General features: G+C 47.7%; 1 long non-coding RNA gene across 1 annotated transcript in view; it reads right to left on the bottom strand.

Annotated features, from left to right (window-relative positions):
- The window catches only part of LOC309635680, a 40,473-nt gene that overhangs the window by 18,877 nt on the left and 7,721 nt on the right, over window positions 1–13,875 (bottom strand). Inside the window, exons 2-4 of the long non-coding RNA XR_014248963.1 lie at window positions 13,555–13,617; window positions 11,752–11,999; window positions 554–8,871 (exon numbers count right to left, since the gene is read on the bottom strand). This is a non-coding gene — a long non-coding RNA (uncharacterized lncRNA). The remainder of the gene's footprint in view (window positions 1–553; window positions 8,872–11,751; window positions 12,000–13,554; window positions 13,618–13,875) is intronic.

The following is a 13,875-nucleotide window of genomic DNA, read 5'->3' as shown; positions in this document are numbered from 1 at the left end:
CCAGAGTGCCCCATTCCTGGGCACAGTGAAGGATTGGATAAGCATGTGACCCAAACCAGGCCAACCATAGTCCACCCTTGGGATTGTTTTGTTGGCTGGGAAGGAACGTTGGCTTTTGAGATGATGCCATCATCGGTCATCATTGCTCCAAGAGACAAAGCTGTGGACTCAGTCACACCTGATGGTCCTGATTCTTCCCCATCCTTCCCCATTATATGAGACAATAAAATTATTTCTTAATCGAATTGTTGATTTTTATGCACTTTTAACATAAAGCTTACTATTTTACCCATTGTTAAGCATACAGTTCAGTGATATTAAATACATGCATACTGTTGGGCTACCATCACCACCATCCATCCATAGAACCCTTTTCATCTTGCAGAACTGAAACTCTATACCCATTAAACCATACCTCCCCATTCCCTCCTGCCCCCAGCCCCTGGCAACCACCCTTCTACTTTCTGTCTCTATGGATTTGAGTGTTCTAGGTACGTCATATAAGTAGAATCATACAATATTTGTCATTTTGTGACTAGCTTACTTCACTTACCATAGAGTCCTCAAGATTCATCCATGTTGTAGCATGTGCCAGAATTTTCTTCCTTTTTTAGGCTGAATATTCCCTTGTATGTATATACTCCATTTTGTTTATCCATTCATACATCGATGAACATTTGGGTTGTTTTGCTTTTTGGCTGTTGTGGATAATGCTGCTAGAACATGAGTGTACAGAAGAAGTTGATTTTTATGTCACATGTGACCAAAGGGATCCTGCGTGATCTAAGGTCACATAGTTAGTAAGCAGAGGCTCCAGAACTAGAATACAGCCTCATCAGACTTCAGAGCCACTGACAAGAGCCCTTGGTTCCCAAACTTGAACCATTCTCATACCCCCATCATGAATATGTTACAACTGTTCACCACCTGTACTATTCCTTCATATTTCTTTAAATTTACCTTTTTAATTTTTTTCATTTAACTATAGTTTTGACCTCAGCGATAATATCCCTGGCATCATGGTTTTGAGGTGTTATTTATAAAAGTTTCTCATACACACAAAAATAAATAGAAATAGAAATGTTTAAAATGTTAATGTTCCTCCATGTGCCCCCTAAGTTCAACTTGTACCACCAGAGTACACTTTCCACACCTTGGGAAACGTTGACTAGAAGAGATAGCAGTTTGAAGATGAGAGAACCACGCTTGGGACCCTTGGCTAAAGGACACACGTGGGGGTCAGCTTCTCCATGCCCAGTTTGCTGGCTCAACAATCACCCCACTGACCGCCCTCCACTTGATGGGTGAGACGAGAATAGGCTGGCGACCCATTTTCAGCAAAGGCAGGGAAAGGTTGTACCCTCCCTTTTGGAGCCTTAGGAGCCCACTGTTGGGACGTCCCTCAGAAGCTCTCAAGCCCCCTTCCCAGCCCATGGCAAACTCTCATTGTAGCACCCATGACATGGCGTCCAAATTCAGGTTGGACAAGGACGGTAACAGAGATCCCACCACCTTTCCTGACTGCTCAAACCCTAGTTCTGTCCCCAGAGCCACAAAGATCAGGTCTTTCCTTCTTCCTCTGGCTTTCTAATTTTGCCCTTGTCAGAACTCTTTTATGTCTCAAACCACGCCTCCTTTCAAATATTTATACCTTAAAAAAAATTTTTTTTTGGTCTGATTGCATTAGCTAATACTTCCAGAGAATAATGTTAATTAGTAACTATGATAGTGGGCATTTTAATATTATTTAATGAGAATGCCTTTCATTTTTCACCATTGAGCATGAGTTGACTTTGTTTATATATCAAATATATAGAAACTGAAATATTCACATATTCGTAAAGTTAGGTCAAGAAGTATCCTTCAACTCTTACGTGTTTAATCCACGCTGGAACCTTATGAGGTATATACTACTGTTAATGACAATTTTACAGATAAGGAGCTGGAAAAAAAGAAGTAACTTGCTCAAGGTCGTATAAGCAATAGGAAACTGATTCAGGATTCAAATCTTGCAGCTTGAATGGGCAGAGCCCATTCTCTTAACCCCATTCTAACTCCCCATAATAACTCCACATGGTAGATATTAGCACAATTTTATAGACGAGAATTCAGAAGAGAGGTTAAGTGATTCGTCCAAGGTCAAACAGCTGACAAGTACATCCTTCTCACAGGTTAACAGGGTGGTCTTAGAGTTCATCTCTACTGCACATTGGCTTAATTTCTTCTGCGTGCTGTGTGATATTTTTTTTTCTCAAATCTGTCTTCCATTACACTGTCTTGTGTTTCTATCATGTCAGCTATACCCCTGATATTATTCTACTACATTCATTAACTCTGCAGTGGTATTATTTTTGTCCTTGTTTCTTTTCTTAGTCCTTTTCAACTCATTCTATTGCCTTGTCTGAACTTCAATCTCTTGTTTCAGAGTTCAAGTTGTCTTTAATTTCTTGAGAATGCAAAACAGTTCTTTTCTAATATTTTCTTCTGTTCCTGGGTGTATCTTCTTCCAGAAATGTGCACGTCATCTTTCTTTTTCATGTTCTCCTTCCTCTGTCCTACTCCTTCCTTTTCTCCTGTAGAGTTGTTGCATAGGTACCATGTCAGTTTCTTTTGGTTTCACTTACGTTGGATCTGGAGCACTTCCTTCCAAGCCCCTTATTTGCACAAATGGTGACTTCTTGATTCTCCTCTTTGTTTACCTGGGCCCTGTGTGCACCGTCCTCTCTGAACACTAGCTTGAGGTCTGACTGTCATTGGTTTATATTCTTCCTGTTTCCCTCTTCAGCTGCCTGGGACAGAGGGGTTGGAGAAAACTGGGTCCTGGGAAGCCAGCAAACCAACTGCATCTCTGTTTTCTTCATCTGTAACTTCTAAAAAATAAACTTTTAACTTTAAAACTGTGTTAGATTTACAGAAAAATTGTGAAAAAAGAGAGTATCTATATAGCCTATATCCAGTTTCTCCCACTCTTTTTTTTTTTAATGTAACAGCTTCACTGAGATCTAATTCACACACTGTGAAGTCCACCTATTTCAAGTGTACAATTCAATAGTGTTTAGTATTCACAGAGTTGTGCAACACAATCAATTCCAGAACATTTTCGTTACTCCAAAAAGAAACTCCAGTACACACTGGCAGTCACTCTATTTCCCACAAAGCTCCCCCTTCCCTATGCGGCCACTAAACTATTTTCTCTCTCCATGGATTTGCCTATTCTGGCCTTTTCGTATAAATGGAATCATTTAATACGTGATTTTGTGACTGGCTTCTTTCACTTAGCATAACATTTTCAAGGATCATCCATGTTGTAGCATGCGTCAGTACTTCATTCCTTTATGGCTGAATAATATTCCATTGTATGGATATACCACATTTTGTTTATCCATTCATCAGCTGATGGACATTTGGGTTGTTTCTATCTTTTGGCAATTGTGAATAGCACTGCTATGAACATTCATGGACAAGCTTTTTGTGTACATATGTTTTCAATTATTTGGGGTCTCTACCTAGGAGTAGAATTGCTGTGTCCTATGATAACTCTGTGTTAAACTTTTTGAGGAATGGCCAGGCTGTTTTCCAAAGCAACTGCAACATTTTACATTCCTACCAGCAGTGTATAAGGATTTGAATTTCTCCACATCCTGTCAATACTTGTTATTGTCTTTTTGATCGCCATCCTAGTGGGTGTGAAGTGGTATCTCATTGTGCTTTTCATCTGCATTTCCCTGATGGTTCGTGAAGTTGAGCATCTTTTCATGTGCTCATTGGCTATTTGTGTATCTGCTTTGAAGAAATGTCTATTCAGATGTAATTTTGTTTTTAAAAACAAAACTCCTGTTTTGTATATGAGGATTCTCCATCCTGTCTGGAACTTTCCTAGTTCTACAGGGGACGCCCTGAAAGGAAAGCCCACCAGCCACTCTGGTTTGAGGGTCTCAGTTATTTTTGCTTTTGGTATAGCCCAGCACTTTGTTAATTCCCTTCTGCTAAGCCTTTGTTTGCCATCAGAGATTATTAACATAGGGTAATCAGCGCTTGCATACTTTCTTCCCAGCAGCTGGGAGAGGGTAAAAGTTCATGCTAGCAGTTCTGTCTCCACCTGAGATGCTCTTTATCCCTAATGGGAGACAAGTACCAGGTGTTACAGTGCCCATGTAGGAACTTCCAAATCCACAGACCCTTTCCACCAAACTGGGGGGTACCCATGACGTTTTAGATTTTTCTTTGCCCAACTTCTCTCATTGTACTACTTTTAAGGATCAAAGCCTGTGTCCATTCCTGGAGCCTTCATTCAGTCTGGCCTAAACTGTTGCCTCCCTAACGTGAATCTTCATGAAGCATGTGGTTTTCGTTGAGACCCTTCCGAAGTTTCTATGTGAGTAACCCATTCCTTGCAATTTTTATTTCCTTTGGGCCATTTCAGTATGCAAAAGGAAATAAAAATAGCAACAGAGATGCCATAATAGCCAATCAATTTGTGTTTCAATTTTTGCTGACTTGGCTGTGAAGGAATAAAAACCTGGACAAGATTAAAGGCGTGAGGATTAACTCGGACTGAAAAAACCAAAAGCAGCCCTGCCGTCAACAGGCGGGGACAGACACAGACAAAGCCAGATGCAAAGTTAACAGAAAATGCAGCTTTTCCCTAGGTCATGCCGCAGCTGTAAAATGCCATAATCACCCCCACTCTGCGTGACTGTTGCTTTCTTGCCAATGAGACCCCCAGAGCTCTGTTGATATTTTCCTTTATTCCTGGGGATACCCAATTGCTAAGCTGCCCTTGCCCCGTGACAGAACCCAGCCCCTGGTTAATCGCCACGTCTCCTCATCCTGCCTCAGAAACAGTCACCAATCCAGGACTGACCCCTGCTTCCCTGGGACTCTTCCAGAACCCTTCAGGGGGAACCCAACCCTTAGAAAAGACACTCCCTGCTGGCTCTCTTTAGTCCAGAGGCATTCCACGCTCCCTCACTGACTCAGGTCAATAAGTTTGATTTTGTCCGACCACAGGCTTGTCCTCTGGGTCTGTGGCTGCTTGGAGTGTAAGAGTGGGTATCAGATTAGTGTCGCCCCGCTGTTTTTCCCATTCACCTCAGCTTTTGTTTGCCGCCAGCGATAATTAACCCAGCGTAGTGACTGATTAGGTTCCTTCTTCCTGCCAGCGGGAAAGGAGAAAAATAGTACCTATTAGTGGCTCTCCCAGATCTGTTCACCACTTCTAGGATAGGGATGGGTTCCAAACCTGGCTGCCCACACAGGAAGGTGCACAGTCGTCCAGCCCCAACCAGGGACAGCATTTGGGTGAAGGGCCCACGATCAGTGTGCACATGCCAAGGCCTCTCCCAGGGAGCAACCTTGGTGGCACTTGATCCTGCCCTCAACGAGCCGTCTGTCCCCACACAGTCCCTCCTCTCTTCAGGCCTCCGTTCACCCCTCAGCTCACTAAGGTCCCTTCTTCCTACTTGGACAGTCTATGATCTAAGTTCAAACGACAGAAGTAAGTGGGGTTCCCAGTAATAAAAATCACTATCACTCCCCTCAGTCACGCCCCAAACCAGGTCCCCTGGCTCCTAGGCCTCTCTTTCTAGAGCAGCTAGCCGTGTCCCCTCCAGACCTGTCTAGCCTAGGCAAAGTGAGGGCCCTCTGCCCTGTAAGGTCACTGGACCTGGAGCTGCTCACCCTGGACTAGGAGAGCGAGGCAGATGGGGAGGAGAGGAAGGCTCCAAGACAAGATGCTCCTGTGGGAGGGTCCAGCCCAGCCCACCTCTGCCCAGCTCAGCAGACCAGATTTAAAACTCAGGATCTAGGGCTCCTCTTGAAACACCAGAAGCTGTGGAAACCCAGGGTCCTTGATCCACTGGCATGAGCTCTCATTCACCATAGTCCACACCCTCATTTACAAGACTTGCCTCGTGTCTGAGAGCCCTACCCTGGACACACACACTGTCCCTTTGCGGCTACTCTAGCTTGCTCAGGTCCGCCCCTCCGCTCTCTAGCTCCCCATCCCCTTACTCGCTGCATCCACGTAACAGTGGCCTCAAGGCCCTGAGACAATGGGACAAGCTCTTGGCTGCAACAATTGCCCAAGGAGCATTTCATTAAATCACTGAGCCCTAGAGAAGGGAAGGTTTTTTCTTTTTTTTTTTTTAATTTATTTACTTGTTTATTTTTGGCTGCGTTGGGTCTTCGTTGCTGTGCGGGCTTTCTCTAGTTGTGGCAAGTGGGGGCTACTCTTCGTTGCGGTCAGCGGGCTTCTCATTGCGGTGGCTTCTCTTGTTGCGGAGCACAGGCTCTAGGCGCGCAGGCTTCAGTAGTTGTGGCACGTGGGCTCAGTAGTTGTGGCTCACAGGCTCTAGAGCGCAGGCTCAGTAGTTGTGGCACACGGGCCTAGTTGCTCCGTGGCATGTGGGATCTTCCCGGACCACAGCTCGAACCCGTGTCCCCTGCGTTAGCAGGCAGATTCTTAACCACTGCGCCACCAGGGAAGTCCCAGGGAAGGTCTTGTCCATAGTCATGGATCAGGGAAAGTTCTGAGTGAAGTGTATTCTACTGCATTCTAAATTACAGAAAATTCTCAGAGGGACTCCAATTCCATTCACTGCAATAGGTGTTGACTGACCCCCTATTGTGTCCTGACCACATTCCAGCTCTGCAGTTACTGAGTGGAAGGATAGGCTTGGTGGCTTTAGAGCCAGCTCAACTGCTCATTGTGTGACCTTCTGCAATTAGCTCGGGACTCTGAGTCTTGGCTTCTGATTCATATGAGAACTGTTCCCAGCTAGAGCATTAGATTAATCAGTAAGTGGATTTCAATACTAAGAGCCCCAGCCCTTTTCTTTTTGCAAAACTGTCACTTACTGGATAACTGAGGCTGCCCTGCATACAGAATTACAGGTGTGTGTTTTGTCAATTGCACAATCTCCCCTCAGCTGCCTATATAGAGATTGTCTGTACCCTTTGCTAGCTGTGTGACTTTAGGCAAGTGACTCAACCTCTATGAGTCTCAGTTTCTTCATCTGTGAAATGGGAATGATAATAGCATCAACTTCATAGGGTTGCTGTAAAGATTTAGTGAGATATTAGGTGGCATGTCACAGTGCCTGGTATATAGTATGTGTTCAATAAATGTTAGCAATGTATTTCCCTACACTCAAGCACTCATTTCCAGAAATTAATCTAGAATGAAAGCCACATTACTAATACCACACCTACTTTCTTGATAACTCTTTATACAAGGGACAGGCTAACACAAAGGGATCTCATGGCCACTGTCCCAATCTTCATAACTGCCCCACGGAAGGCTCAGTCCAGAGATGGCTTTTCCTGTCTTCTACGTGATGGGTAAAGTGAGGCACTAATGGTCAGACACGAAGACGGCTGAACTAGAATCTGGGTCTCCTACCCCCCAGACCAGTATTCTGCCTCCTACATCTTGCTGACCACTTGGCAAGAGGATCAGCTGAGATGGTGATTTTTTTTTAGAACTATTTTATTATTATTATTATTATTATTTTTTGGCTGCATTGTCTTTGTTGCTGCGCGCGGGCTTTCTCTAGTTGTGGCGAATGGGGGCTACTCTTCGTTGCGGTGCGCGGGCTTCTCACTGCAGTGGCTTCTCTTGTTGAGGAGCACAGGCTCTGGGCGCACGGGCTTCAGTAGTCGTGGCACGCGGGCTCAGTAGTTGTGGCTTAGTTGCTCTGCAGCATGTGGGATCTTCCCAGACCAGGGATCAAACCCGTGTCCCCTGAATTGGCAGGTGGATTCTTAACCACTGTGCCACCAGGGAAGTCCCTGAGACAGTGATTTAGAAGGTTCTTCGAATGTCCTACACTCTTGGGGACAACATTATGAATGTCAATTCTCACCATGCAGACAGCAAATTCAAAAAGTTCTGATAATATCATGTTTGGATGCCCAAGACTTCTTCTGTAAGCTTTTTGAGAGAAGATGATGAAAACCAAAATTTTTAATATTTGGGCTATGGTGCTTTTACACCACTGGAGAGACTAAAATGTAAACAACCTTTCTGGAAGGCATTGGGAAATATATATCAAGTGCCTTCAAGATGTGGTTTTGGTACACTTTTCACTCCAGTTAACTTCTGGAAATGTCTTCTGAGAAAAATGAGGTAAACATGAAAAGATCAACCTTGTATCACTGTTTACAATAACAAAATTTAGAAACAACCTAAATTTATGGTACTAGGGGATTTGGTTAAATAAATGATCATTTGCCATACAATGCGGTACTATGTGTCATTAAAAGTAGAGATGTAGCTTGACATATTTCAGGATGGAAAGATGTCATTCTTGTTGCAGGGGCAGTAGGGAGGGGAGAAGTTACTGATGGCACACATAGTAACATCCTGTGTGTGTGTGTGTGGGTACAAACACCTTCCCTTACACATGCACTTCATGAATGCACATATCTGAATATGTCTGCTAAGTAGAAACACGAATTTTTTTTTTTCTCAGCAGGTTTATAGATTTTTTTCAATAATGAGCCTATATGCCTTGTGCAATTCTTTCAAGGAGAAAAAGATCTGGGGTGCAGGCCTTGGGGATTTCTCCTCAGTGGAAGCTGGGTTCCTCCCCAGCAGTGATCCCACCCCCTAAACCTCCACCTCCACCCACACCTCCCCCTTCCCCCAAGCCCTCAGGCACCTGAAGTGATGCAGGGAGCAGGTGTTCCTCGGAGTTCCAGGTCAAGAGGCTCTGTGTCTTCCCCTCTTCCTCTGCCTGCTTGGTCATCTCAGGTGGACGGCCTGGAGGTCCACCAGGAGGTGGTTTCCAGCAAGAAAGGGACCAGAGGCCAGGCTGCCCCACGGAGGCTGGCTGTTTCCGGGAATATGACAAGGCTCTGGCTGCTCCCCTAGAAGATTGGGAAGCTGAGTTTCCTGCCCTCCTTGAGATCTAGCCTTCTCCCTCCCTCTCCCTCCCCTCCCCTCTCCCTCCTCCACTCCCTCCCCTCCCTTCTCCCTCCCCCTCTCCCTCCCATCTCCCTCCCGCTCTCTGCAAGAGCCCCAGGGCCAACAGCTGAGTCCCAACTGAAGTCACAGGCTGGAGGCCCAAGGAGGCCATCTGGGCACAGAGGACAGTCATAGTGAGGACCTCCCAGGCCACGTGGGCAAGAGAGTGAGGGTAATCTATGCAGATGATGGAGTTTAAGAAACGCTGCCCCAAAATATGGCACCTTGGCATATTGAATAGTTTAATCTGAAGGAGTCTGAGGAAACAACAGAAGCAGGAAGGTTACTCTGCCCTTCCCCCGTCCTTCTCCTCTAAAGCAGGTCATAAACCCTCAAGGGAGAGGTGCCCTTATACGCAGAGGAAAGGAGCCTCCATCTCTGAAGACAAAGGGTCAGCGAGAAGAATCCTAACACACAGGCCTTACTACGTGTCCCCAGTTTCCTACACTCACCTCACAGTCCTGAACCCGTCACCCTCGCACGACTACCCACCCATCATCACCCCCGGCAGAGAAACACTAAGGCCTGTTTCTTCAGGTCTTCATATTCCTATGAAGGCTCCCATGACACATAAAACTTCTATCAAACAAATCTGCGTGCTTTTCTCCTATAAATCTGTCTTTATCGGTTTAATTTTCAGACCCAGACAGGAACCCTAAGAGTGCTGAGGAAAACGCTTCCCGCCCCAACACAGACCTGTCCCTACTGCTCCGAGGGCAAGGAGACTCGGAGCCCCAGGAGGCCTCCTAAGGTGACAGCTGTGGTGGCCCCTTGCAGGAAGGTGGCCATGGCCAGAGAAAGCTTGTCACACCACGACAAGGGCTCTGAGAGCGAGTCGGGGCTGACAGACCCTGAGCATCTGGTCACCCCATCAGGGCTCTGCCAAGCGTGGGGCGGGCGTGGACACAGCCGTGGAGTTGCACGGGCCCTGAGAACCGCCTCCAGGATAGAGACAGGCGGCCTGACACCCGGACCCTGCTCTCCATCATTCCTGTGCAACCTTTCCAAGCTAAAAGAAGTGAGGGATGTTTCCACCATTGCAATGGAAAGAGGCCTGGCCCTCGGTGCTAGTCCTAAGGCCGCTTGCTGTTGTTACTAATATTCACGATAATGACGACGAAGCTAGCACTCAGCAAGCACTTGCTGTGTATCAGGCATCGGGCAGGATCTCACTTAGTCCTCACAGACCTATGATACGGGTACGGGTATCGTCTCTGGGAGGTTCGTCACCTAGCCATGTGGTGCTTAAGTGGCACAGCCAAGACTCAGGTCCCAGGTCTGTCCTACTCCAGGTTCTTAATCACTAAGACCATCACAAACACTCATTCATTCATTCACTCAAAACACAGTGTTTTAGTTTCTCCCCTATACCAGGCACTTCCTGTGACCTTCTGTGCTCAAGGGCTTCTCTGGCCCCTCCCCGTGGCCAGGTGGACGGACACACTGTATGGAGACAAGGCTGGAGGCCCCCAGACCTTGGATCTGGCCCGTCTCCCTCGGTGCAGCTCCAGTCTAAGACAGCACTGGGGCAAGGGTCAGGAGTGGCCGGCAACATCACGCGGCCCCCTGCCTGCCTGCTAGCCAGGAGATGCACTGCCACCCTTGGAAGAGATGGGAGCCACAGAAGAAGGTGACCTCACACAAGTCCCTGCCCTCTCGCTAGAGTCCTCAGATATAAACGGAGGGGCTGGACCGGGTGATTTTGAAGTCCTCCGAGAGGCTCTGGCCAAAAGTTCTAAGCTGCTTCACCTCTCTGGGCAGGTTGGTGTCTTTTTTCCTAAGATTCTGCAAGTGTAAGATTTTTATATTTTAGCAACTGATTTTAAAATCTTATGTTTTAACACAACATTGTAAAACAACTATACTCCAATTAAAAAAAAAAAGACACACACAAAAATCTTACTTTTCAATATTTTTGCATGTGAGGAAAATAAAAAAGGACTGACCCAGCCAACAGGACATTATTAGCCTCCACTCAGTTTTAAGAGCCTACCACCTCTGGTAATGAGAGGCACCGTGCTATCTTTAAATGTTGTTATTTTTCATTATAAAAAAAAAAAAAAATCCATGCTCATTGCAAACGTTTGGAGAATAGAGAAAATTGGGAAAAGTAAAATATAGAGTCAAGACCCCAAAGAAAACTACTAGTATTTTTTTAACATATTTTCTCATTCTCCAAGATACGATGGTAAATAAAAGAGCAAGGTGCATTAAAATGTGTTTTAAAATCTTATGCTTCAGTTATTTCTAGAATCCCAATATCACGTATTTCTAGGATTCTAGGATTCAAAAATTTTAAGATTTCCTTATTCTAAGATTCTCTGGCTGCAGGAAGGGAGACCAAAGTCCTCTTTTCATGCCCTTGTCAGCTACCATTTGGGTAGAAGGGAGAGAGAATGGGTCATTCCATCCTCACAGCTCCCTAGGACTTGGACAGGCTCTGTAAGTGTCTCATCCATGCCCATGCCAGCCCTCCAAGGACGCCCCTGCCCACCCTCTGCACCCTTCCCCACGACTCACTGAGGCTGGGCTCTGGTGTTTGCCTCTCAGAAGGTGTTCGGTGGGTGCTGGCAGCCCTGGAGGCTCAGTTGCCATGGCCTTGGTGGGGCCTGACCCATGAGGTGCTGGCCCAGGAGGACCACACTCTTTCCCTCTCCCTTTACTCTCCCTTTACTGTGGGGACCAGAGACACCTCCAGGTGGGTGTTGCCCCACCAGAACCAAAGGTTCCAGGCCTAGAATAGGCTGGTGGGCAGGGGCTCTGAGCAGACGGTGAGGACTTACCCAGGAGCTCGGCATTTGGGCTTCCCCGACGTGGGGTCCGAGTGGTGGTGGTGGAGGGGACTCTGCTGGCTGCAACCCACCTCCCCACGGAAGAACATCATGCTCTGCTGACGCGTGGGGTGGTAGAGCCGGGGCTAGGGACTGTGGGTGTGCGATGGTGCCTTCTTTCTGCCCTTCTCCCTCCAGGCAACGTCCAGAGCTGGTCTCTTCACTCCTGCCCAGCTCCCCCGGGCACCTCCGGGCAGAGCCTGCGGGAAACCCTGGCAGTGGCTGGCCAGTTCCCCCACCCCCATCACCAGCCAGGCCCTGTCGCCTCCCTGCCCCCAGTGTGTCTCTCCTGCCCCTGCCACTCCAGCCTCTCCCTCACTCTGGGTTTGAGACCCACTTGACAAAAGGGGCCACCTAGCTCTGCCATAGCCCACTGTGTGACCCCGAGAATGTACATACTTCCTCCCTGGGCCCATCTCCCCATTCTGTAAAGTTGAGGGTCCAGAAATTTTTCAGGCTCCTTCCAAGTCCAGACAGGCTCTGACTCCATGGGAGAGAAGTGGGGTACGCTTGCAGACAGGCACTACCCCAACTATCCCAACACAAATACATGCCATGTCAACAAAGTCGCTAAAGCAGAGGCGATTTCTCTACTGAAACCCAGACGTCAGTGCGGGGTTCCTGCTCCTTGAGGTCCTCAACTGGCTAGACTCTCTGCGCAGAGCTTGGCGCCCTCCTCAGTATTTCTGTGACTTCCTGGAGTGTGTGTGTGCGTGGGGGGGACTGCCTGCTCAGCTCCTCATTCCTGCCCTCCCATTTCCAGGGCTGTGCTCACTCCTTTATCCTCACCCATGCATCAGTTCATTTCTCTCAATTTCCACCGAAATAAACAAAAATCCTGACTCACGCAAAGCCCTTAATTTGGACATTCCCAAAGGACTGAGGGGACAGCCACGCCAGAACAATTAAGTATTAGACGTATTAGGCAAATTGCATCCTTAAAAGCCCCCAGCCGCTCCCACCTGCCCCCGCTGCCATCTCTGTCTTTGTGGCTCCCCCCACCCCGTCTCCACAACCATTTTCTCTCCGCATTAAGGGTGCTCTCCGCGGTTACAAGGGGCCCCTTATGCAGCCTCACTTTTCTCAGCGCCCCCAGCAGTGCAGACCCCCTTATCGGTGATACAAATTCTGCCGCTCACTTAGAAGGCAAGAGTGGTTCCAGTCATTTGCTTTCAGTGACATTTTTTTCTGTCAGTGGTGATTGCTCTATCAAAGCCTCCTGAGATTTCTTTAGTGAGCTCCCCTAGTTATGTTTAGAACAGGATGAGATTTTCATACATTTGAATCCCAAAGATTTTTTTTTTCTTTCCCACAGCACAACGCTGAGATAAAGTGCAGTAATGCAATTCGGGCCTCCGGGAAGCGTGAGATTTATTACCCCGCAACCTGGTGGAAGCCTCGTGCCAGTCTGGCAGTGCCCGGTGTGGGTGGGAAGGTCAAGGGGCCACAGGAGGAACACCCTTCCCCAGGACAGCGAGGCGGGTCCCACGCACCCTGGAGCCCCAGCCCTCCCAAACTGGGGTGCAAGGCTGCCCCCAACATCCCTCTTCTCCCCCACCCAGCTCTGCCCACCCCAGCAGAGGGTGCCCCGGGAACCTGGGGAGCTAGCTGGAGGGGCTGCAGGCGGGAGGCACCCCCTCTCCTCACCACTTACCCAGCAAATGCCCCTCGCCTGTCTCGGCCTGGCCCGGGGACTTAGGGCTAAGTCCCTTCACTCACCAGCCTCCTAGGGGCAGGGCCCAGACTGGGGCTCACCTTCCAGCTCTGGATGCCTCCCTTGGACAGGTCCCTTTATTCTCAGTGCCTCAGTGTCCACATCTGTAAGGTGGAATAATGAAACACAGAATGAGATTATTTAGTGAAAGCACCTTGCAAACTGGCCCAATGCCAGCGTCAGACCCAAGTACAGTATATATTAGCAAAAAAAATCATCCCAGGCTCCTGGTTCAGGACTCCTGCCCAGTATTTAGTCCCCTGTGGCTCTGTGACCCTCCGTCCCCCTGCCCATGGCATTCCAGGTGAGAAATCCTTGAACCCTCCCAGTTCCCATAGTTTGAAGATTTCTGGGGCTCCTGC

This window comes from Balaenoptera borealis (genome assembly GCF_965194805.1).
Source record: "Balaenoptera borealis genome assembly, chromosome: 10".
Classification (NCBI taxonomy): Eukaryota; Metazoa; Chordata; class Mammalia; order Artiodactyla; family Balaenopteridae; genus Balaenoptera; species Balaenoptera borealis.
Note: the sequence above shows the minus strand (reverse complement) of the source record. Positions and strands in the feature narration are given on the sequence as shown.